This window comes from Chelonoidis abingdonii, chromosome 14 (genome assembly GCF_003597395.2).
Source record: "Chelonoidis abingdonii isolate Lonesome George chromosome 14, CheloAbing_2.0, whole genome shotgun sequence".
Classification (NCBI taxonomy): Eukaryota; Metazoa; Chordata; order Testudines; family Testudinidae; genus Chelonoidis; species Chelonoidis abingdonii.
Window position 1 is genome coordinate 15,708,540 of NC_133782.1, and position 26,380 is coordinate 15,734,919.

Here is a 26,380-nt window from a genome sequence, read left to right on the forward strand (position 1 = left end):
AACACCTGTTCATAAAGTTCAATGCAGCTGTTTTCTTTCAGTTACAATATAGGGGAACCCCACATGGAGGAATTGAGGAGAAGCAGCACATAGGGCAGTTATGTCTTGAAGGAGCAAGCAGGAGCAGGAGGATAAATGAGGGATAAGTGTCTCATAGGGAAGACCATGTGATCAACAATATGGGAAAACAAGGAGGAAGAGCATGGAAAGGAGAGATACTTCTTAAACCGTGATTCTGCTGGCTTCCCAGCTCCTCTCCAAACATCCCCTGGATGAAAGCCTGGTAGCACACATTGCCTCATGTGTATCTTGTTTATTGCTGGCCTGCGTTGCTTCCTTTGGAGTTAGACCAAGCCCACTGTGAATGTATGAGAAATCTAGACTCATTTGAAATTCTCCTTTGGAATTGGCTGGCAGAGGTGACCTTGTGAATATGTTATTAGGAACGCTTCATTTGGTTTAACAGATTAATCAGAAAGGCTCCATAAATTTCAACTCTCATCTATACTAAAAACTCACAATCTTTGGAAATACAGATGGTTTCAGAGCTATTGGGCTTTGTCTTAAAATTTCTCTCTCTGTAGAATTAGGTATCTTGACAATTTGGCCCCACAAACATGTATCCATCAGGGTTCCTCCATTAAGTTTGGAACCTATATATTTGTAATGATTTGCAAAGTCAAGAAGAATATAGCAGAAGTGATAACATAGTCCAAGGAAAGGATAATAATAAAAGATACAACAGGAAGAAACAGTATACAGAATAGAGTCGGGATTATTTGTTGATACCAACTTCCAGCATGTCCTTGGGCAAGCTACTTAACCTTTGTGCCGCAACTTCCCCATCTGAATATAATATATATTCAGTCAATATAATAATCCTTACCCTATCTCATATGAGTATTGAGAGATTAAACTCATTAATGTCTCAAGAAAATAAGATGGATGATCTAACTGGTATTTTCTATCTGTTAATGTTAGCATTCTACGAAGTAAAATTTTTGATGGCTGATGCATGGAATATTTCTAATTGAATTGGATTCCTTACTTGATTTTTGAGAGGAAGGATGGTCCTGTGGGTAAGGCACTGGATTGGGATTCAAGACATCTGCATTTAAATCCCATTCTGCCACAGATTTTCTGTGTGACCTTTGGCAAGTGACTTCATCTCTCTGCACCTCATTTTCCAATCTGTAAAATTCAGATAATAATCCTTCCCATTTCCTACCCATTGTCTATCTTATCTGTTAAATATTAAACTCATCATATCAAGCCGTCTTTTATTATATGTTTGTGCAGCACCTAGTACAATGGGGTCTATTCTCAGCTGGGGCTTCTAGGTGCTGCTAATAGAAGTAATGATTTTGGTGGACGGATTAGTGGAGTTACTGTTGGGTTGGTTTTGTGGCCAATTTCCAATAAATCACTTTTTGGCAATTGCTCAACATTTATAGAAGAAGTGTCCTGGGGCCTGCTTTGAGACCCTATAAACCAAGTTTTGTCATGGGAAGGGATTGCTACCACAGTTACAAAACTCTGGAAAGATAGAATTTCTAATGGAAACACTGACGCATCTTTACCAGAGCATCACAAACGCATTGCCATAATGCTAGGAAATTACTGTTATGATAGGAAGTGGTTCACATGGCAGACAATGCCAGTAAAGTCCTATAAAATGTTCATAAACTTTTCCAGAACCTCAGCCCTGGGTATAATAAGCAAAGAAAACAGCAGGGTGAAGGCAAGATATTTTTCTTCTTCTTTGTTATAACCACAGAGAGTTCATTCCTATGAATGGCACCTCCACACATCTCTTCCCTCAAATAACCTCCATTATCACTGAGTGCAGATAAATAGCTATCTCACTGAATTAGCTTAGATTTTCTTTATGAAAGAAAAATTTGGATGCCATAAAAACCTCTGGGCTCAGATCCTCAGTTGCAGCTCAAATGCAGAGTGTATAGGACAAAGGGAATTTACAGCCCCCTCTTATACCACCCTGATACTGCTCTTTGGATTCCATCCTCCCCAAGAGATACTTTAACCCTCAAAAGGTCCAAAAATATAGCCCAGGACTACCTTAGCAAAGGGTCATCCGGACATCCCACTTTCTCTAACCACGACCCTTTTTCTCTGCCACACCAATAACACAGAAGGTATTTGCCCCAGAATGATCCCCCTTCGGCAGTGGTTATTCTCAAACTGATGATGACCATGGAATAGATAACACAGATGGGCAGATACTGGACTGGCCCTGCTGTTCCCAAGGATCATGAACACGCCTATCCATCCCACGTCCCAGGGACCATGATGTAACAGAGCGGCAGCCCATGACAGCAATCGGGTGAGGTGTTGCTGATGCCTTTCCACTCTCTTCCACATGTGAAAGGGGAGAGTGAAGTCCAAGATGAAAAAGACTGAAGCTATTAAACTGAGCTGTCAAAGATTCTGCCCTAAAAAGAACCCCTGCCCCACCTATCCCTCCTTATCCAACAGAAGTAGTAAATAGTAACAAGCAAAATTGTTACCAGACCCTTCAAACATGCTTGTTTCCACTTAAAAATCCTAGGGCCTTTCTTTTTCTTTTTTTTAAAATGAGAAGCATTTGTAATTTACAAATGCTAAGCTCTAAATTGCCTGGTTCATTTATGAACTCTAGGTTCCCAGGGTGTTTATTCTGCACTGTAGGTTCCAACTGATCCATTGCAAGAAATGTTTGTTTCTCATTTGTACATACACAAGCAATTATTGGTAACCAAACCCATAGCTGAGGAAACTTACTTCATAATGGCACAGACACTTTTAGACCCTGGCTGACCACAGACACACTGGTGGGTAATTTAGAGTGATAGGACACCATGACATCAGTGTGAGTTGTGTCTCAAACATTCTGCCAACAGCAGAAGAGATTAATCCATTTGAAATGATGGAAGGTTTTTCCATATCTGCTCAGTTTCGTGGGCCTGGTATTTATATTCATTCCAACAAGAAAGAAAAACAGACGTTTTTCAAAAGAAGTTCAGTCATAATGGATATACAACGAATACTAGGTGAGCATTCAATGTATGGGACTGGTTTATTCCTGGCAATTTAGATGGAATATTGTACATGTTTTATTACATTTGTGGTGTTTGTTCCTACAGATCATGGACCTGTTCTTCTGAACTCAGTCCAATCTTACAGAGGTATTACTCCATTCACTGAGTTACTCCAGTGAATGTGAGATCAGAATCAGGCCCAATCGGCCCCATCATGTTCCTTTTAAAGCAATGGGGAAAGCCGTTTGACTTTATTGGCAGCAGAATCAGATATATGTTAGAGATATTTTACTAACACAAATAAATAAATAAATAAATAAATAATATTTTTAACGCAAGGGGCTGGCTTTTCAGCTGGTGTATATTGGCACAGTTTCACTGAAGTCAATGGAGCTATGCCCAATGGCTATTCTTTTTGTGAACAATGCCCTTCAGTCTAGCCTCAGACTGAAGACTTTACAAAACCTAACATCAATAAGATTGCCATTAATTTTTTCAGTTCCAAAAATCTGTTTTTTGTTTGGATGTAAACAACCAATTGCTGTGCTTGCAACACAAATGTTTCAACATTGTGCCTGGCAGTGAAAACCACAAAGTAAAAGTGACCAGAAACTGACTTTAAAAAGGCACACTTTTTGTCTTTGTGTGTCTTTGGTGAAGCACTTAGCATGCCTGACAGAGACATAAAATAAGTGCAGTAAATAATAAATACAATTATCATTTTTATTATTATTATTAAAACAAGACTATTTTTATTATTCCAGTTGAACATGGTGCAAAAAGCAAACAACGGTGAAATGCAAATTGAATTTGTCAAATTCATTCACTTTAATCATCTACAATTTTATTAATAGGACAGAAGCAATTTTTTTAACAAAGTGCAAACATGACTATTTTAACTTAAGTGCTCCCTTTATGAAGGCAATGTTTTTGTTGTTGTTTGAGTCTTTTGTTTAATTATAAAATAAAAGCTTTTTACTGGGATATTAATGATGGCAGCAAGGCAAGGAGACACCAGCAGTGATTCTAACCCACTCACTAGAGCAATGTTTCAGAGTTTCTGATTCAAGAATGGGTGAAGTATTACAAATACAAGAAGCTGCATGCAGGGCTGCCTTATAAATGTGTATACAAATGTGGTGGTCATGCAGTTAAGCAGGGCCAGATTTTGAAGAGTGCTCAGCTCTCAGTTAGGCACCTAAATGATTTTCAAAAACACTCAGCACCCAGCCACTGCCACTGTTCTCCATGGAAATTGCTGAGGCTGAGCACTTTCCAAAATCTGACCCATTGACTTGAACAGGGCCAGGATTTCACCCATAATATTAAGTGCTGGGAAGAATTAAGAATTAAGTTATAACACATTTTAAAATTATTGATCTATTTATTGTGCTAATATTCATCACCTTTGAAAACCAGGGGCTAATTAAATCTTATTTTAACTGGAGAACTCCAGACTATCTTATAAACTAACAAATTTGCAAATGTGAGTATGCTCTACTCTTTGTAAAGCACAGATAGGCAAGTATGGAGCTGGTAATGTGAAGGTATAAAGGTACCACAAGGTATAAAGGGCCTGATCCTTTCTACTTACTACCATGAATAGTCTCATTGAAGCCACTGGGGCTACTCACTCAAATAAGAGCTATAAAAACATGTAGGTTTGCAGGATCAGTTTGTATACACCTTGTGGGATTCCTCTTTCCAGTCCCTACATGCCTACTAAGCAAAATTTATTCATGTACAAAGCACAGCACAAGGCATGGTTTTATATAGGTCACTACCCGAGATATGCCCAAACCTCAAAATGGAGCAGAAATGGGACATAGGCCCTGGCTGGTGCCTGAAGGAGGGCTGAATTTCACACACAAGCAAACATCTGTCTTGCATTAGTATTTGACTGGCTGCAGACGATTATCCTGGTTTCTTTACTAAAGTGATCAACCCTGTTGATTCACGTCAGTAAGGCAAACAGGAGTTGGCCCTGGATTTCGAGTCTTTCAGAAAGAAACAGCCACTCTCACCGCACGGTGGGTCACTAAGGGGGATGTGCCCGAACCAAGAAGTTCAAATCAGTACATGAATACAATAGAACCTCAGAGTTATGAACAGCTCAGGAATGGAGATTGTTCATAACTCTGAAATGTTTGTAACGCCGAACAAAATGTTATGGTGGTTCTTTCAAAAGTTTGCAACTGAACATTGACTTCATACAGCTTTGAAACTTTACTATGCAGAAGAAAAATGCTTTTAACCATCTTAATTTAAAAGAAACAAGCACAGAAACAGTTTCCTTACCTTGTCAAATTTTTTTTAAACTTTCCCTTTATTATTTTTAGTAGTTTATGTTTAACACCATACTGTACTATACAGTATTTGCTTTTTTTGGGGAGGGATGGGGGTGTCTCTGATGCCTGATTGTGTACTTTCGGTTCCAAATGAGGTATATGGTTGGCCAGTCAATTCATAACTCTGGTGTTCATAGCTCTGAGGTTCTACTGTGCGTTCAAAGATACCTGAGGAGATTTGGATCGGGTGTTTTAGATCTATCTCTGGGACTGATGCAGATAGGAGTGTACCATCAACTGACTTTCAAACCACTTTTCAGAGTACCAGGGAGGGAGGGGGTGTTCTTGGAGATCTTCTAACCCCATTTTGGCCAGGAGTGAAACTGCTCAGCATGTGAGATAAGACGAGATCACAGAAATGGAAATACTTTCAAAAGGATCTCCTTCCAGTCTCTACATTTATACCCATCATTGTATGTGCCTAAGTACTTCAAGGCACAAATAAAAAACATTTAATCTCTCTCTCTCCCTAATTTGCAGTTGCAAATGTGTTTCACTCAAGCAGCTAGATGTCAAAATTTGCACCCACAAATGATGTGAGCGTTAAATATTGTGGTCACATATTTAGAGGCATTTTTTTAAATGTTCTTACTAACACACTGTAGACTCATAGACTCGTAGGTCAGAAGGGACCAATATGATCATCTAGTCTGACCTCCTGCACAAAGCAGGCCACAGAACCCTACCCATCCACTTTTATAACTACTCCTAAACCATGACTGAGTTATTGAAGTCCTCAAAATTGTGGTTTGAAAACCTCAAGCTGCAGAGAATCCACCAGCAAGTGACCCATGCCCCACGCTGCAGAGGAAGGCGAAAAACCTCCAGGGCCCCTGCCAATCCGCCCTGGAGGAAAATTCCTTCCCGACCCCAAATATGGCTATCAGCTTAAATCCCTGAGTGTGGGCAAGTAACTCACCCACCAGCACCCCAAGAAAGAATTCTCGCAGTTAACTCAGATCCCATTCCTCAACATCCCCATCAGGAACACTGACGAAGACTTATCTGCTGTATAAATACCAAGATCAATTGCCGCAATTAAACTATCCCATCAATCAATCATCCCTCCATATCCTATCAAGCTTAAGTCTTAAAGCCAGGTAAGTCTTTGCCCCACTACTTTCCCTTGGAAGGCTGTTCCAGAAACTCTACTCCCCTAATGGTTAGATAACCTTCGTCTAATTTCTAGTCTAAAACTTCCTAATCTCTAGTTTGTACCCATTTGTCCTTGTTGCTTACATTAGTACCTAAGCTTTAAATAATTCCTCTCCCTCCTAACGTAATGCCCCTGAATATATTTATACTTAGAGCAAGCATATCACCCCCGCAGCCTTCTTTGGCTAGGCTAAACAAGCCAAGCTCTTGAGTCTCCTTTCATTAAGGCCATGTTTTCCATTCCTCGGATCATCCTAGAGCAGTCTCCTGAACTGTGTCCAGTTTGAATCATCCTATCTTTAAACATGGACACCAGAACTGCACACAATATTCCAGTGAGGTCTCAAAGGCCTTATATAACGGTACTAAAACTCCTTATCCTGCTGGAGGATACTCGCCTGATGCACCTAAAAACCGCATTTGCCTTTTTTAACGGCCATATTGCATTGGCGGCCATAGACATCGCTATCAACCAATACCCCAGCTCCTCCTCTCTGTGCTTCCAACTGATATGCAGTCCCCAAGTGTATATCCTTAAAATTCTTATATTAATCCCTAGTGCATGACCTGCACTTTTCCCATTATATTTCATCCTTTACTATTACTTCCAGTTACAAGGTGGTCCATGACTTTCCTGTATAGTATCCCGGTCCTTCTCTGTGTTAGCAATACCCCAGGCTTTGGTGTCAATCCGCAAACTATTAGCACGATTCCGCTCTTTTGTCCAGTCAGTAATAAAAAGGTTAAATAATAGTTGGTCCCAAAAACGATCCTTGAGGGATTCCAACTAGTAACCTCCTCCAGCCTGACAGATCACACCTTCAGTAAACGACCCGCCTGGAGTTCTCCTTTAACCAGTATCCTTATCCACCTACCAACTTTCATATTCATCTCCCATCTTTTTCCAATTTAACTAACAGTTCCCATGTGAACCATGTCAAATGCCTTTACTGGAAATCGAGGTAAATTTAGATCTACCGCATTTCCTTTGTCTAAGTTAATCTGTCACCCTTCTCAAGAGAGGGACAGGTTGGTTTGGCACGATCTACCTTCTAGTAAAATCCATAGGTTGCAATTCGCCCAATTACCCATATGACATCAATGTCCTTAAATCTACTTTTCTCCTTAAAATTTTTTCCAAGACCTTACATACTACAGACGTCAGCTAAACAAGGCCTATAGTTACCCGGATGCACTTTTTTTTCCCTTTCTTAAAAACCTAGGACTAACGTTAAGCAATTCTCCAGTCGTACAGTAACAACCTGAGTTTACGCGATTGTTAAAATTCTCGGTAACAGGGCTCACAATATTCATGCGCCAGTTCCTTTAAATCCTTGGAATGGAAGATTGTCCGGGCCCTCCAATTACTTGTCCCATTAAAGCTGCTTTTATCAAGTTTGGCCTCTACCTCGATGCGGGTAATTCCCTCATATCCTCATTCCCCATTTATCATCCTCATATCCCTAATCTCCTCACTAGTCTTGTTAAAGACTGAGGCAAAGTACTTATTTAGATATGTGGCATGGCCTAGGGTTATCCTTAACGTCCATTCCATCCTCAGATGTATAGCAGCCCCACTTCTTCTTTCTTTTGTTTTCTTCTTAATTTAGTGTGGCCTGTAGAACCTTTTACTATTGGTTTTAATTCCCTTTGCAAGGTCCAGTTCCTACATGCTGTTGTAGCCTTCCTCACTTTACCCTACATGTTCGTGACCTCACTAAGGTAGCTTCCTTGCTATCCCACCTTCTTCTCCACTCCCTGTAAGCTTTCTGCTTTTTCCTAATTCCCCTTTGAGATGCTTGCTCAATCCGCTTGGCCTACAACTCGCTGTATATGGTTTTTTCCCCCATTCTTGGGAAGCAGGTCTTCCGACAGTGTTCTGCCAGCCTTCGACTTAAAGTAAATTCCAGCCATCCTCCGCATTTACATCCACAAGTTCCTTCGTCCATCCACTTCCTCTAATATCACTTAACTCTTGAAATTAGCCCTTGAGAAGTCAAAAAACCCTAATACCAGATCTACGTTGTTTATCCTTCCATCTAGTTTGAACTGAATCAGCTCATGATCACTCGAACCAAGGTTGTCCCCTACCACCATTTCTTCTACGAGGTCCTCACTGCTCACCAAAACCAAATCTAAAATGGCATCAGTATTAATACAGTATTAACAGAGTAGTTTGAAATCAAATTCCTTTGCTAACCTTTCGCTAAAGCTTAGTGAAACTGTGTCACTCATAAGCCAGTCACTCAAAAGCAAAATGTGTGTCTTCTGCAGTACATGAGCCAGAACACACTGCAGTCAGGTTGAGCCTAACAAAATAATATTAATTCATTAGTTAAATAAAAGCAAAACTCACATTTCAGTCAGTGATAAGTTACAGCCAAAACTTTTGAAGCTATGCTGAACCCCAAATCTCTAACCTTTGGATAAGTTCAAACTCTGGACCCAAATTCAGCGGCAAATTTTGCAAACCTCTTTTTCCTACAATGGGCCACATCAGAACACTAGATCCGGATATTCGAAAATGTAGATCCAAATACAAATTTTCTAATCGAATGCCCCATGCATGCTCAGATAAAAGCCATAAACTTGTTTTGTTTACTTCTCATATCTATTTGAGAAACAGAGCTCACCCCCATCAGAAAACAAAGCTGTGCCATTCATTTCGGTGGGAGAGCTGTTCCCCATACAGAATCCATTGACTCTACCCTAGAAGTATTCCTCCGGCCAGTGAGGCTAGTTTGTAGCGGGTCATTGAATCATACAGTTCTAGATCATGAATTGCTTGATGCGTATTGGAGGAACCTGAGTCTAAGGCACAATTCTTTAAGGGAAGCATAATAAAGTCTGAACTTCCACCACAGACAACAGGTAAGGAGAACAGCTCCCATTTTTCACTGCTCCATCAGCCTCCATGGTAGTCTTGATATGCAGCATTTTGTCATTTTTAATTGTGATTAAAAGTTGTGCAACTACACCTTTAAACACCATCTATATCACACAGGTCTAACAACCAGAACAGAGCTAACAAAGGATGACACAGTGTTAACAAGGGGACTTTTGATCTCTCAAGTGCACTATATATCAATTTCTAAGTGCACAGACAGAGTCCCTAAGTGCCCTTTATTCCAGAAAGACTGTTTGTACAAATGGTGATAGAGGTCTAAAGGCAGCAGTCTGAAATTGCCTTCTGTAATACATATTTGTTTACCAGATGAGAATAAATATTCAGTTATATTGCGGTCACATCTACATCTCAGGAGAAGCCCGCAGCATACCTAAGGACACGCATAATGTATGCAGACTAGATAAACATAACAAATTTGGAGATATTTCCAACTGATAAGCTGTAGATTTTCTCTGCATTGTCAAAGAACAGCAACACGCAGTCACTTTTGTTCCTGCTGTGCCATATGTATTAAATTACCACTGCCAGAGGAAATCATCAATAATAATAAAAATAGTGGTTTGTCTGGATTACAAGAAAGAACTGGATCAGTCTGACCATCAATAATGTTTGCACCTGTGTACACAAAGTACAATCAGGGTGTATTCAAACCTCATGCTTCAAGATCCATGTGTATGTAAGGGAGGTTTAGATAAAGCATTTCTCATATAAATTTCCCTGACAAATAAATTTGCCAGTGCACAAACTGACAAGATGCGTTATGGTTTTTTCCCCATTTTTTCTTGTGTCCACATTGTCACTTAACGTAAATAACGCCTCACCCTCCCTGGTATTTATCCCTCTGATGTATTTATAGAGAGCAATCATATCTCCCATCAGCCTTCCTTTGGTTAGGCTGTTCCAGTTTGAATTAATCTTTCTTAAACATGGAAGACCAGAATTGCACACAGTATTCCGGATGAGATCTCAACAATGCCTTTTTTAATACTTCCCTGTCTCTACTGGAAATACCTTGCCTGATTCATCCTAGGACTGCATTAGCCACATAACATTGATGGCTCATAGTCATCCTGTGATCAACTAATACACCCAGGTCTTTCCCCTCCTCTGTCACTGATAAGTCCCCAGCTTAGAGCAAACATTCTTATTTTTAGTCCATAAATGCATGACCTTGCACTTTGCACTATTAAATATCATCCCATTTCTATTACTCCAGTTTACAAAGTCATCCAGATCATCTTGCATGATATTCCGGTCCCCCTCCATATTGGCAATACATCCCAACTTTGTGTCATCTGCAAATTTTATTAGCACATTCTGACTTTTTGTGCCAAGGTCAGTAATAAAAATATTAAATAAGATTGGTCCCAAGCCAATCCCTGAGGCACTCCACTAGTAACCTTCCTCCAGCCTGACAGTTTGCCTTTCAGTATGATCCCTCAGGTTACAGATTCATTAAAAATCCTTGCTATTAGGTTTGCAATTTCATGTGCTTTGTAGGCTTTCTGCTTTTTCTTAATCACCTGTTTGAGATGCTTGCCCCTGCAGCTTGTTATTCAACACTTTGCTACAATTTTTTTCCCCTTGCTTGGGAAGCAGGCTTCAGATAGTTTCTGCAACTTGTACTTAAAGTAATTCCAAGTCTCCTCCATAATCAGACACTTGAGTTCTTCAGTCCAATCCACTTCCCGAACTAGTTCCCTTTATTTTTTAAAGTTAGGTTTTTTTAAATCAAGGACCCTGGTTGCAGATTTTTTTTTATCCTTCCATTTAGTTTAAACTGAATTAGCTCATGAACACTCGAACCAATGTTGTTCCCTAAGGTCCTCACTGCTACCAAATCTAAAATAGCATCACGTCTTGTTGGTTCAGCTACTATTTGGTGAAGAAATCTGTCATCTATCACATCCAGAAAAATCTGGGCCCTACTATTATTAGTAGCACTTGTCCTCCAATCTATATCTGGGACGTTAAAGTCTCTCACACAATTCCCAGTAGTATTTATTTCAAATATTAAGGAGGTCTCTATCCATATCCAAATCAGATCCTGGTGATCTGTAACACACCCCAAGCAATGTATCAGGGGAACGTCTAGCAGCTTTCTTCCCCAAAGTGATTTTGGCCCAAACAGATTCTGTTTTATCCATCCCATCACTTCTAATTTCTTTACAGTTTACTTCGTCACTAATATACAGTGCTACTCTACCACCTTTCCCTTTATTTCTGTCTTTCCTGAACAGCACATACCCTTCTATACCTCTACTCCAGGCATGACTACTCCCATTCAAACTCCCGTTTATCTCGGTTTGCTGCTCCTGTGCCTTTGGCTGCCTTTATAGGCCCTGTAATCAGGGGAGCCGCACCCCCTAAACAGGGCTCTACTTCTCTCACAGCACACTGCCCCCTATCAGCCTACAAACCACACAAAGAGAAGAAAAAAAAATAAAAAAGCCACCCACACAAAACAGAAAAACACACACAAAAACCTCACTCACTGTCCCTAAGGACCACAGGCCTGTTCCTCCCTTCTCCTTCAACAGAACTCCCACTCAATCCCCCCTATTTACAGCTCTGTTTTCTGCATCTGGGCCGCTGCTCCTGGACGAGAATATAGTTTTAAGAATGGAGTGAGGTTAAGCTTCTTTTCCATTCGTACCATCAGGGCTGTCCTTAGGCATATGCGGCTGCATAGGGTACCCGAAAATTTGGGGCACCATTCCCCTCACTGGCCACGCTAGAATCCTCTCTTCTCCAGCCCCTCCCCCGTGTTGGGCAGGCGGGCTTCTCCCTGACCTCAACCCCGCCCCCTCCCTCACTCGCACCTCTTGCTCTGCTGCCCTATCCCCCAGGAGCCCAGAGCAGCAACCCGGCCCAATGCCCCCCGGAGTGGAGTCCCTCCCTGGACCCTGCCTGCCTGTGCCGCTTGGGGGCCGGGGCCAGGACAGCATGGGGGGAGGGGAAGCTGGGCTGAGCAGGGGAGGGTCTTAAGGTGACAGTGCGCTCATTGTCTCACACTTCCCTAACACACACACACACAGACTGGCTCTCACACCCACATACACTCTACCTCTCATGAATCACAGTCCCCCAATACAGATTGTCACACACAATCTCATACTCCCCAACACACACTCTGTCACACAGTCCCCCAACACACAGTCACATACAAACACACACTGGCGCGCTCTCTCTCTCACACACACACACATACACACAGGCTCTCACACCCACATACACTCTGCCTCTCATGAGTCACAGTTCCCCAATACAGACTGTCTTACACACACACACACACACACACAATCTCATACTCCCCAACACACATTCTGTCACACAGTCCCCCAACACACAGTCACACACAAACACACACCAGCTCTCTCTCTTTCTTTCTCTCTCTCTCTCACACACACACACACAAACACACACACTTGTATTATTGTTGTTATTACTACTGCTTGGTACTTCCTGTCAAAATGCTGGTGGTGAGCCAGGAGTGGCTAAGGGCTGCAGGAGGGCCATGGGCTCTGGCAAGATGCAGCCCCCATGTGACAGTGCAAAGCCTGCCTGGAACCACTGCGGTAGCATCTGCTGAATACGAAGCTCAGTGTGTGTGTCAGAAATGTGGTGGGGAGGGGGAGTCTGCGGGTGGGTGTGGTGGCTGTGCCCCCTCGACACCTGGGGTCAGCGGTGCTGGCTGAGGACCGCCTGCAGTAGAGTAGGGGCACCAGTTTAACAATATTGTGCAGGGCCCCATAAATCCTAAGGATGGCCCTACATACCATACCCTAAAGATGGATTCAATTTCCATGCTAATCTCAGTTTTTCAAACAGAGCTACTTGCCAGGTACACAAGGAAAGTTTCAAGACTAAATGTCCTAGTATGTTAAAGCTGTAGCAAAAAAGACAGTGCTCCTAAATATCCCAAACTATTGGGCTAAATATTTCTGCTTTTAAAGAAAATGAACAGCAACAACAAACTGGAAAATTTACAAAATAAAAGCTTCCTCACTAGAAAACTCTTCTTTTTAAAATAAGGAAAGGAACCAGGTTTTGCTGCTTAGATTTGGGGGATTACTATATCTGCACTTCAGAAATAGCCCAAGATTTTAACTCAGAATGATTGTTTTTATTAGAGTTTTAGTGTCTTGAGCCAACCTGCCTATATTTTCCTTCAGGGGCAGGCCAAAAGCAGAGCTCGGCATCCATAACTCTTTGGTTTCTGTGGTAATTCAGATATGAATCCTACCTATCAATCCAACCCCTGGAACATGGACTGTCTTCTCTAAATTGCAAGATACAAGACATGCTGTGATTCCAAAACTTCCCCCAAATCACATGTATTCTAGCAGATGTGTTTCTAATTTAGCCTCCTACCCTAACTCATTTGGTGTCTCGGTGTTGTGTTAAACAGTTGCCATGGTCCAGCCTAGAAGTTGCTGCATTTTGTTGATGAGTGAAGCGATTCCTCTTCATAAAATTCCCTTAGAAAACGTGCCATGAAAAATCCAATGTCCTTTCCAACAGAGAAGAGACACCAAATGGTTATGTTAGATACAAATTCTTTATTGGACACAGACTAAACATGTAGTTCTTAGACTCAGATTCTCTCACTCCCAGCCAGACTAAATATAACCTCTGCAGTCTAGTGTCAGCACACAGCTTTTTTAGCCCTGATGTAGCTTTGGCAGCCATTGAAAGGACTGCTGTGATTCTGCTACAGCTCTACAAAAGTGTACAGTACTGTATTTTTTAGTGTAACTGAAAGGGGGGTGTTGGAATTTTGTAACTTTCTTGTTTATCTCCATGCATAACCAGAGATGTGAGGAAGACTAAAAAAAAAGTCAGTAATTCTCCTTCACAGCCACAAGAGGGGAGCCTTCTCCTTCTGTAACTGAAGAGATATTCTGTCAGAAATTCATTATTGCATAGAAGCCACTTTTGAATGGTATGTCTTTTGATTTATGGGCAGAAAAGTTTGGAATCATCATTAAAACAGGTAAATAGGACAAAAGTTTTAGAAATATACCCACAAAGTTTTAGTGAACATTGGTTGTACTATACATGCACCATTAAAGCCTCAATGTGCAAGAATTTTTTGCATGGAAATCTGTAGATTTGCATAACTTTTTTTTGCAATGAGAGGGTCACAATGTAATTCTCACTCTTCACTATTCAGGGTATTATGGTCACTAAGGGAATTTGCAGACTTCTCATGGAAGACTGAAATCATTCATTTTGAAGTTCAATGTTAGATAACATAGGGCTGGATTAAGAGAGTGGTGCCCATTAATTTAATGCTCAAATATCATGCCTGCTATTAAAACTGTGTAAGTGGTTCATTGTGCATGGTATCCTTGTATTATATGAACAAGTTAATAGTTCAGCAAGCCATACTTTCCCTTACTGATATCAAGTGTCAAAATCATGAAACCCATAATAGGCAGATATTTTTCACTAGTAGAATTTTAATGAATAAGGTCTGGATCCAGAGCCTATTGAAGTCAATGGGCCCCTGACTTTGGGATCAGCCCTAAACGATATTTAGAGGAATAAGTCAGTTCTAGCTGATGGATGTTTGGAGAGAAGTTTAGATTGATTTGGGGGAAGACAGTTCCTTGAAGGTAGCTACTGATATTATGAAAGCAACCATCACTGCTGTCACCTTTACTGTTATCCCAGGTTCAAAGGGCAAAGACTGAGGGACATGGAGTCTGAATTACCTTCTCATCCCAATTAGACTGCAAGTTCCTCAGGGCTGTAACTATCAATATACTCTGTCAGTACAGTGATTAGCACCATGGGGGCCCCAATTCTTAGTGGGGGCCTCTATGTGCAACTGCAGAAGAAATTATAAATGATAATCTCTATTCCAGGTGAGGATTAAGGTGCAGTGTGTCAAAGTCTGCATGTACTAAGTCCAATGATGTGTCCTTTTGGTGAATAAACAGAGGCCTCCAGTCCTGTCAATTCAGAACCTTTCACCAGCACTAGATGTAATACTGTAGATATGAAACAGAAAAAAAGCAGAATGATATGATTTACATCAGTGCAAAACAAGTAATGAGAGATCAGAATCAAGCCCTCCAACCGTGGGTCCCTGTGCTGCTAGTGTTACTCATTTATCACTTATAAACTCACTCTTTATTTTAAATCCACTCATTGTAGGTAGCCACAGTTAGACCTATACGCCTAACTCTATCTGGCAGTCAGCTCTGGACTATCAGCAGAGTCTCAGGAGACTGTGAGCTTTCATAGCTGCAGGGTTAATACTGCTGAACTATAGGAAAGGGAAATGAGATTGTTTAGTGAATAATGGCTGGCTAGGATCAAATGAAGGTAAGGACCCTAGACAGTTTTATAGATTTGAGATGGAGGGTGCTCCCTGGGCATACAGGTCTGAATAGGGGGTGTGGGTTAAAAGGTAGATCTTTTAAAAAGGGAGAAAAGTGGTAAACAACCTGTATTGTAATTCAGTAAACAAACTGACTGAATTTCAAATACTTCAATCCATCTTTATTCTCTGAATAGAAAGAGCCCCAATTTAGAGGCTAACTTGGCTCCTGCAATTTTGCATCTCCAAACAATTTCAAGCTCAGTTTTGTGAAATGAAGAGCAGAATTGATATGTCCACAGATGCAAATATTGGAAATGCCAGTGTGTTGCACACAATTTTTTCTGGGTACAAAATTGTAGCCTGGCTTAAAAATTTGGCTTGAAGGGAAAATATCTGCCTTGCAGAGTAACCCTCTTACTGGAGTGGTATTATTTTGTGCCATTGTAATTCAGAGAGAGCTGCAGTTCTTTTTTCCCCACTAAATCTTTGAATTAAATGCTGTTTGGAGGGGCTACCGCTGAACAAGAGTCCTAGAGGCTGAATTCTAATTATCTCCAATATATGTACAGCATGATCAGCTTCTCCACACTGCCCTGCCAATGTGACTCTCATCCTTGAACCAGAGGACTACTTCTAGTTGTTAGCTTCCTCTCCATGACTCACACAGTACTGAGACTCTTAACTCGGGTTAGCTAACTTGGGTTACAATAGCAGTGAAGTAACCTGAGGTCCAGTGAAGATACTGCCTCGTTCTAAAGGTCAAAGGCAGGATCAAGACAGTTTTCCTGTCTCAGACAGTTGGCTCCTATAATCCACGTGTTACAAATCATATTCATCCTTCAAGGTGGGAGCAACAGAGACAGCTAGTTTGGGAATGTCAATTTTATTTGGGCGAAAAACAGAACTATCTTGAAGTACAGTCAGGATGCTCCCAGGTGAGGCACAATTTACATCTTGCCTGAGACTGTCACAGCATGGCAACCCGGAAGATGGCTGTAAATTTCTTTTTTAAAAAAAATAATAATGATGTAGATATGTTTATCTGCCAGGGAGGGGAAGGAGACTCGGGTCTAGTTATGCCCATCTCTCACAAGCATTTCATATGTTTATATGTGTGTTGCAGATTAATTTTTCGTGCTGCTGGATTACACCTCAAGAATTGCAAGGACCTGCTTGCATACTTACAGAACCAGTACAGCATGGGAAACAGCAGGTACTCACTGCATTTTGGATCTTACACAGGACCATACACGTTACTGGCACTTACTAAATACTCCTAATAATATTAATAATGACTAGATGGCTAGAGTTCTGCATTAACCAAAGATATGGGTATCTGCCTCCACCTTAGGTGTACAGACCACCCAGCATGATTGTAGGAACTAACCTATGCATATTGAGGGTACTATTTTATGGATGGCACAAACCAACCTGAACCTTTCCCCAAAATCTGAAACAAACTCTCTTGAGGTTTGAAAAAGCTCCATTAACTTTGTTTCCCTTATTATCTTCCCTTAGCATCTACAGAACAACTGACTGGAAGAATATAAAGATCCAGGGCTCAGAGCATGCACAGAGCCTGAAACTCTCTCCAAACGAGTCAACCATTAGAACGGAAGCACAGATCCTCAGAGGTATTTAGGCACTTGACTCCCATTGAAAACAGTGGGAGTTACGCCTCTAAATAGCTCAAAGGAGCTGGGCCTGAGGGACTAAATGTTACCTTAATTGTGGAACAGCCTCCTTCCTGCTATGTGTTAGGGCTAGGATCTGATTTGGGGCTCGGATTTGGGATTTAGAGGAAGCCACTTTCTCAAAATGGCTGTGGAGGAAAGGATCAAATTCAGCCTTGGTATGAATGGAAGGCAATGAAAGCTACACACACTTATGCTAGCTTTGAGTTTGCTCTGGGGATTATGTGGGCATAACTTTAAATGCATGAGGTGGGAACTGCTTTATTTTATATCCTCCTGCTAGCTGCTTTTCCTGCTAAAACACCCACCTCAGCATGTAAATTGCACAACTGCTGAATGCAAAATCAGTGCAAGTTACATTACTTTGCCACTCCCTTGTGTATTCTCAATTTACACTTGGAGGCTGACGCCATAACTCTTTTGGTGTTCTGGTCACCCTGCACCACTGCAGTGCTGCAAAGCAGCCCTAAGGATCCAGCTCCTCCCTGGGGAAATGTTTGGGTGACACCTACGCCACCTCCCCTCCCAGCCATTGGCAGAGGCCATCATTATGCGGAAAAGAGGTATGGTCAGTGTGTTCCTTGCACCTTGCCTAGTTATTTATACCTTAGCCAGGTGAGTGCACATGAGGTATAAAACCCAATTGCTGCTGAATGAGTAAGTGGAGAATGCCAGATTGGTTTTGCTTAATGTTGCTTGGCACATGTGTATCATTTGCAAGGTGCCAAGCCATGGAGAATCAGACCCCAACGTGTAACTTAAATGACAACTTGCATTGCCTGGAGACTTCCAAGAGTTTAATACCAGGCTGTGTTTAGTGATTTCAATGCAGTCATTCTCAACATTTTCCATACTGGGAACCTCCTTCCCTTCCAGCTACCTGGGATCTAGTCTCCCACTGAGCAAGATGGGAGAGGCAGGGTCATTGTGTGACCTGTTGTGAGTTGCAACCCTTGGGCTGAGAACTCGTAAGCTAATGAAACCAATGGAGCTGTTGCACCTTTTTACATCAGGGCTGAATGTGGCCCATGGTGCTTTTACTTGAATGGAGTTGGACCCCTTTATCCTCTATTGTTTTAGGGGATTGTTTATTGACTGGTCAAAAACTCAGCTGCATGCTATTCTTTCCCCTCATCTTATTTACAGTCCAGTTTCTTCATTTTTAAGGGCAGCTTTCCTCTCTATTTTTTCATTCTGGCTGCTGTGGATGCAGAATGTAGTTACATAACATATTCTCATAGCGGTAGAATCAGAGAACATGTAGTACCGCAGGGACTCAAAGGGAGTCCCATTTATTGCTCAGCTGTTGTAGAAGACTATATTGTATACACCATCAAGCAACAGTCGAGGACTAATAGACTTCTTCACAACAGTCTGAATCAAGCTGTGACTTAAACATTTCAAGGGCTTTTGATTCCACAGTGACTGTCTTGTGCAAAGCCCATTAACTTCAGATATTCACATCTACTGGCAAGAAGGACCCAGGAATTTTCTTTAAGTAGCCTGAGGCTGCCAAGAGTTATAATCAAAAGAAAAACTTCCCTTCTTCCTTGAAATAACCAATACCTCAGGCTTTCACTTACTCATAGAGGATAAATTATCCAAATTAGTTTTAAACTCTCTTTATAAAAAAAGTCGTTAGCAGAATACAGCCCAGAGTCAGTTTTCACCACTTTCCAGTTTCTTATTAGGAATCCTGGCCTCTCCTTTGTCAATCACAATTTTTATGTGGAGTTCTTGATATTAATTTGCTGTGGGTCAGGGTTATCACTATGAATAGCACATGTGTAACCCTAAATACAGGATATATCAAACACTTATCTATGAAGGTACTCTGGAGTTTTGATTATGGGGTTGTCAAGATCCCCTCACATCCCCTACTAGATTGTTTCTTAGGCAATTCTATAAGTTGCCGAACAGCCTCTCCTCCACCTGAAATGGTGAGTGGAGCTGAGGGTGCCCGTGGTCTCACAGGAAGTACTTGCTACCTTGCAGGATAAGCCCCTTACCTTGGATGCTGGTTGTGGCAGCAGATTATGGGGTGATTAGGAACCAAGGACTCAGTGTGCATAAAACAAAAAACAATCTACACCCTCATCCAAAACCTCCACCACCATTTTGACGCTACAAAGGAATTATATCTCACTCTCTATTGTTAGTCATTTTTGAATCTGCGTCTGCTCTCCCTAATTCTAGCTGGGGCCAGAAGCAGAAACTGCTAAATAGAGTGTAATATTGTGAGAATCATGATATTTCTGGCCTAAGTGTTGATAATTTGCACTTACAATCTTATGGGTGGCTCTTCCATTTCTCCCAGTTTTCCTCTTTGCAGTTCGCATTAGGTATTCCCTTCCCTTGGCTCACTCTACCCATTGAAACAATGAGGAAAGGCAACTCTAAGCCTCTCTTGCTTTTCTTGGATGCCAAGATCTAAACTTCTTCCTGCCTTGAAGATTGGTCCAACTCCTATTAAAGTCAGCTGGAGCCTCTCCATTAATTTGGAGTTGGGTTGGGCTCTTTGGTGTTATCATCCATGCCAGAGAGGAAGAAAATTAAGCATTAATGACTGAATATTTCAAAACTACTTTAATTTACAGGCATGCATGCACTTGTGTGGCTTGGGCACTGGCAACAGTCCATCACAAATTACCTCTGTTGCTGATTTCTCTGATCCTGAAGCAAACCCAATTTGTATCCATAATGAAGCTTCATAAGATTGGTGGTGATGTTAATATCAGTGTAATTAGTAACACTATTTATACCACCAAGGGACAGTTGCTAATGCCGCAGAAGGACTAACAGCCTAGAGAGTATTAACCTTATCTTCCTAGATGACCTCTTGAACTTTTTTTCACCCAAGTACCTCATTAAGGGCTATGTTTAGAAGCATCACCATGGAGAAAGAAAATTTAAGCATTTTGGTGAACAATGTGCTGTTCTACTAGCTAGACCAAGATATCCAAACTTATGCTAAATAAAGTTTAAGCTCTTAAATAAATCTAAAGCAGGAATCTAAAAACGTGATTTTCAAAGGTGAAGTAAATAGATGTTCAGTGCCCTTGAAAATCAGGCCACTATTTTGGGAGTCAAAGGGAATCTTTCCACTGAGTTTAAAGGGAGTGAATCAGGCCCTAGGACCCAGATCCTCAAAAATAATGGAAGTGGAAACTAGACTCCTAAATACCTGTTAAGGTTCTGAGCCAAGGTGCGTAAGTGTAGAAAACTCACTTTAGCCGCTTAATTTTGAAAATCTCAGACCTAGTTAATAACAAGCACCACAATGAATGGAGAAAATTTATATGGAAGCAAAGAACAAAACTGACATGGTTGTTCCTAATAAAAACCACCTTATTAAGGTGATCTTGAAAGCGAAAAAAGACAGGCTGTGAGCCTTTTTTATTTTTATCTTTGGTGCCTTATGGTGTTTTTAAAAAAGGCCTAAAAGTTTTTATTTTCATTTAATTTTTTTAAAGTTTATTTTTCTGTTTGGTTTGTATATTGGACATTCAGGCCCTATCTACTCAGGTTTTCCAAGATGATTGAAGAACTGAGAGGTTTCATTTGCACAGTATCACTGCTGTTATCTTCATAAATCATTGAGATGGGAGCTGACTTTTCTTCAAACTATTTAAAGCTGTTTGTTTTTGTTACTACTACTTTAATTCTGACATCTAAGAAACACTTCAGAGTAAAGATGTTTTTTGTTACCTCTGCCCCCTTCAATTAAAGATTAGGAAAGGTCTCACAAATCATGTGTGAGAATGTTAATGAGTTACCTGACAAGACCTGACTTGACAGAGAAAAACAAGCAGAAGAAAATCCCTTAATATATATAGAACATGTGCCCAATTATCTTTCCTTTGCAGGTCTGCTTTAAGTGGGGTTTCTTTTCATATGCAATTTCTACTCTGAACGCTAAATCTGTTGATGATAAAAGAAAGACAAACAGACTTTTGAGTAAGCTTGTATCCATAAATCTTGACAACCTGGAAATCCAAATTGCCTAAGAAATAATCTAGTAGGGGATCTGAGGAGATCTTGACAAAATCAGAACTCTAATAGGAGATGTCTACATGGTGCCTTAGTCCACACTAGCTGGGTGTAAAGTAACTTTCAATGAGCACCAGCAGGTTGCACACTAACTCGCCTGTGTGGGTCCTGCTGGCGTGCACTAAAAGATCCCTAATACATGTAATGCAAACTGTAGTTTGGAACCTATCATTTAAATCAGCTTCTGTACCAAATGTCTGGAGGATAGTGAATGTGACACCAATGTTTTAAAAGGGCTCTAGAGGTGAGTCTGGCAATTACAGGCTGGTAAGCCTGACTTCAGTACCGCGCAAACTGGATGAAACTATAATAAAGAACAAAATTGTCAGACACATAGATGAACATAATTTGTTGGGGAAGAGTCAACATGGTTTTTGTAAAGGGAAATCATGCCTCACCAATCTATTAGAATTCTTTGACGGGGTCAACAAGCATGTGGACAATGGGGATACAGTGTACTTAGATTTTCAGAAAGCCTTTGACAAGGTCCCTCACCAAAGGCTCTTAAGCAAAGTAAGCTGTCATGGAATAAGAGGAAAGGTTCTCTCACGGATTGGGAACTGGTTAAATGATAGGAAACAAAGGTTAGAAATAAATGGTCAGTTTTCAGAATGGAGAGAGATGAATAGTGGTGTCCCCTAGCGGTTTGTTCTGGGACCAGCCCTATTCAACATATTAATAAATGATCTGGAAAAGGAAGTAAACAGTGAGATGGCAAAATTTTCAGATGATACAAAACAACTCAAGATAGTTAAGTCCCAAGCAGACCGCGAAGAGCTACAAAAGGATCTTTCAAAACTGGGTGACTGGGCAACAAAATGGCAGATTAAATTCAATGTTGATAAATGCAAAGTATTGCATACTGGAAAACGTAATCCCAACTATACATATAAAGTGATGAGGTCCAAATTAGCTGTTACTGTTTCTCTGTCAGGAAAGAGTTCTTGGAGTAACTGTGGATAGTTCTCTGAAAACATCCACTCAATGTGCAATGGTAGTCAAAAATGCGAACAGAATGTTGGGAATCATTAAGAAAGGAATGGATAATATGACAGAAAATATCATATTGCCTCTATATAAATCCATGGTACACTCACATCTTGATACCACACACAGATATGGTCGCCCCATCTCAAAAAAAAAGATATACTGGACTTGGTAAAAGATTCAGAAAAGGGCAAAAATTATTAGGGGTATGGAATGGCTGCCATATGAGGGGAGATTAATAAGACTGGGACTTTTCATCTTGGAAAAGAGATGACTAAGGGGAAAAATGATAAAGATCTATAAAATCATGACTGGTGTGGAGAAAGTAAATAAGGAAGTGTTATTTACTCCTCCTAACACATGAACTAGGGGCAACCAAATGAAATTAATATGCATCAGGTTTAAAACAAACAAAAGGAAGTATTTTTTCACCCAACACACAGTTAATCTGTGGAACTCCTTCCCAAAGGATGTTGTGAAGGCCAAGACTATAACAGGGTTAAAAAAAAAAGCTAGATAAGTTCGTGGAGGATAGCTCATAAGTTCACGGATCCATAAGTTCATGGATGGCTATTGGCCAGGATGGGCAGGGATGGTGTCCCTAGCCTCTGTTTGCCAGAAACTGGGAATGGGAATCATCATTTGATGATTACCTGTTCTGTTCATTCCCTCTGGGGCACCTGGCATTGGCCACTGTCAGAAGACAGGATACTAGGTTAGATGGACCTTTGGTCTGACCCGGTATGGCCGTTCTTATGTTCTTACTGTTTAAAATGCTATTACATTAATGAGCACTAGGGAACTTTTAGTGCACACCAGCAGGGCCCACATGAGCCAGCTGGTGCCCAATAACTGGTGCACATTAAAATTTACACCCCAGCTAATGTGGAATAAGTTACCATGTAGACAAGCCCTGAGCTTCATTCTGTCAAATCTGCTCCTCTCTGCTAACTAAAGAAACTGAAGTACTGGCAGAGGTCAGTGAGGTAGGAGAAGCTAAAGGAACAAATCTCATTAATTTACTCATCTGTGGCAATGCTGGATCTATTCCTTTGATCTTAATCATTAATCTAGTTTCATTATTTTCATTAATATTGTCATCTATGCCTTTGCTACTTTATATTTTACCTAATTAATTCATGTTAAACGTTAAAACTACTGGTGCATGAGTTATTACTGGGATTCCTGAGAAACTTGTATTGTAGAAAGAAAATGTTTACAAAGGAAGCAGCCCTGATTTAACAGATCAAGCAAAACCTTTAGATGCCAGAAACAATCCAGTCTTCAGAAAAGGCTATAGTCTCTTTTGAAGGCAGATTGGAGAAATAATAGTTAGTCCAGTGCTGGCTTCTCCTGATCAGCTTTCTCTAGCTGCAAGCCTACATACATACATACATACATATAATTTATTATGGAAACATCTAGGTACAAAGCGATCTCAGAATAGCTTCTAATGAACAGTTTCATCAATATGTAAAGGAACAGAGACTGTTCAATGTACAGTATTGTTCTATTTGGTGCAAAAAAAGTAAGCTCAAATCAACAGGGGACTGGATGGCTCAGGGAACTGGAAATTGCATATGGGAGCTTCCATCTCTAGGTCTCTGGTTGGAATTTAGCCCAGGCTCAGAGTGATCAAAACCTGTTGCCATCTGTTAGCTGTTCAGTGACTCATGAATTCATGTAGGCACATACATCAGCACTCCTGAAGCCCAACATCTGCAATTGTGCATCTAATTGCCATTTTCAAGCACATGTTTTGCAGGATAATGAAGGCTGTCTGAAAACTCTAGCCCTTAGTGTGTTAACACTACAACACCTCCCTCTGCTTTGGGAATCACAGGGTGGGGGAATGGTTTATTATAATTAAGGCTTTGTGTCTGTCACAGAAATTATGGATTCCATGAATTTCCATGACCTCCGTGACTTTTGCAGCAGCTGATGCTGCTGGCTCAGGGCTGCACAGCCCTTGGGCCAGCAGCAGCAGTAATTCGAGTGTGGAAGGGGGCTTAGGGCTGGGACAGAGGGTTGGCTGCAAGGTGGCACTTATCTTGGGGGGCTCCCAAGAAGTGGCTGGCATGTCCCTGCAGTTGCTAGGTGAAGGGGTCAGGGGGCTCTGCGCACCACTCCCCCTGCCTGCAGGCACCGCCCCTGCAGTTCCCATTGGCTAAAGTTCCTGGCCAATGGGAGCTGCAGAGCCAGCACACATGGTGGGGGCAGTACACAGTGCCCCCCTGGCCTTCCCTCCCCCTAAGAGCTGCAGGGACATGCCATCTGCTTCCAGGGAGCTGCACGGAGCCGGGTAGGGAGCCTGCCAAGCCCACCAACTCTGCCCCCCCAACACTAGCAGGGGTCCCAGACCACCCCACAGAGCACCCACAGCTCCCCCCCCGGCACAAGTTTAGTTAGGGGTATATAATACAAGTCATGGACAGGTCATGGGCTGTGAATTTTTGTTTACTGCCCATGATCTATCCATGACTTTTACTAAAAATACCTGTGACTAAAATGTAGTGTTAATTATAATACCTTGCACTGCAAGCACCTTCTATCCAAGGGTCTGAGAGCACTTTAAAGAGACCAAAACCAGCCAGTTAGGTGGAGAAGAATAAAACCATAACCTGGTGTATAAGAAAACTGTCCTGTCCCCAGCGAAAGGTCCCATGGCCAGTTACAGTGATTTGTGAGTGTATTTTATTGGAAGTGTTTATTGAGAACTCTAACTACTAACAAAAGTAGACACTTGTAAATATCAATAGGAGAATGTTTTTCGAAGGAGTTGGCTAGGTCTGTATCTATTTTTGCTCTCTCTAAATTTCTGAATGAATTTACTGTTCATAAATAATGCCACCTAGCTCTCATACAGTATAAATGTGAGAAACTTTTAGCTGTGGCATAGTGCTAGCAGGTGTGGGGGAGGGGTGTTGGGGGACTAAAGAGGGAATTCTCCCACAGATAGCTTTGCTGAAACCCCTTTATGCTGACCAGTGCCCATGCCATTCCAGTCCGAGAGCTCTTCTTTGGGAAGAAAAGTACCGTATAAATATACACTATTAACACCTCTCCCCTGTGCAGGATACAGCCACACAGCATGCAGTCTGACACTCTCTGGCTAATTGGGAAACCATCTTCCACAGAGATTAGCTGTTGCTTCCCTTCTTGTGGCCTTGTCAGATTTCATATGTCAGCAACCGCTCCTCTTATGAAGCAGAGGAGACTTTCTTCTTGTACAGGACCTGCAGCAAGCTAAGGAGCTATGATATTGCATACATTCTCACAGCACTGAAGGTGCTCCAGCCCTGCATCCAAAACCCACAAGGCAGTGACAGGATAACAGGATATTTCCACACTAACAATGCAGTGTTGACAGTGATATTTTTCAAAACAGGAAATTCATCCAAACCAACCTTTCCTGCAAACAGTTTCAATTTTGATTAATTGGCATTTTCCAGTCCCCCCAAAAATAAACAACCTTTCATCAAACAATTCCTGACCAATTCTAAACTTGAGTTAAGAACACTTCTTTATATCAAATGAAGACAAAGCTATATGGATAGCACACTTGCCAATACACTACCTGACTAGCAGAGGAACTTTGAGAATCCAGAACCTTTGTTTCTGTTCCTGGCTCTTAGATGTGGTCTAGTGACTACAGACAGTGCAGACAAGCCCAGAGCTTTTGCATATCAAAGTCACTGGCAAGTGAATGAGATTTGCCATATTCATCTCCTAAGGTGAGTCAAGAGTAAGGACTGTGAAGTACACAGCATGAAATCAGCTTTTGCCAGGCCCACAGTATTTGACTGGTGTATTTATCATCAAACTACGGGTAAGTAATACAGCCTTTAGAAGAAAAAGGGGTTGGT